Source organism: Ambystoma mexicanum, chromosome 1p, assembly GCF_040938575.1.
Source record: "Ambystoma mexicanum isolate Mex_15411 chromosome 1p, UKY_AmexF1_1, whole genome shotgun sequence".
NCBI classification, from domain to species: Eukaryota; Metazoa; Chordata; class Amphibia; order Caudata; family Ambystomatidae; genus Ambystoma; species Ambystoma mexicanum.
The window spans coordinates 713552870-713553121 of NC_090921.1; positions in this window are offsets into that span (position 1 = coordinate 713552870).

Genomic DNA, 252 nt, shown 5'->3' on the forward strand with positions numbered 1-252 from the left:
CTCTTTGGATGTGGGTGGTCTATACATTTTCCCCCAAAGTCTCCGTTTTACAACAAAACGGACTTCTCGTTTATCCACTCAACAATAGTCCTATTTTAAAACGGTCAAACGTAGATAAGACGTTCCAAAATGCCTGCTGGCGCCGAAAATAGCCCATTCTAAAATACGGAATGATTTCTAACATAAAACATTCCAAGATGGTTGCATCAAGTTCCAGCGCGTTTTCCTGTGTCCAGACCACCGTGTTCTTTC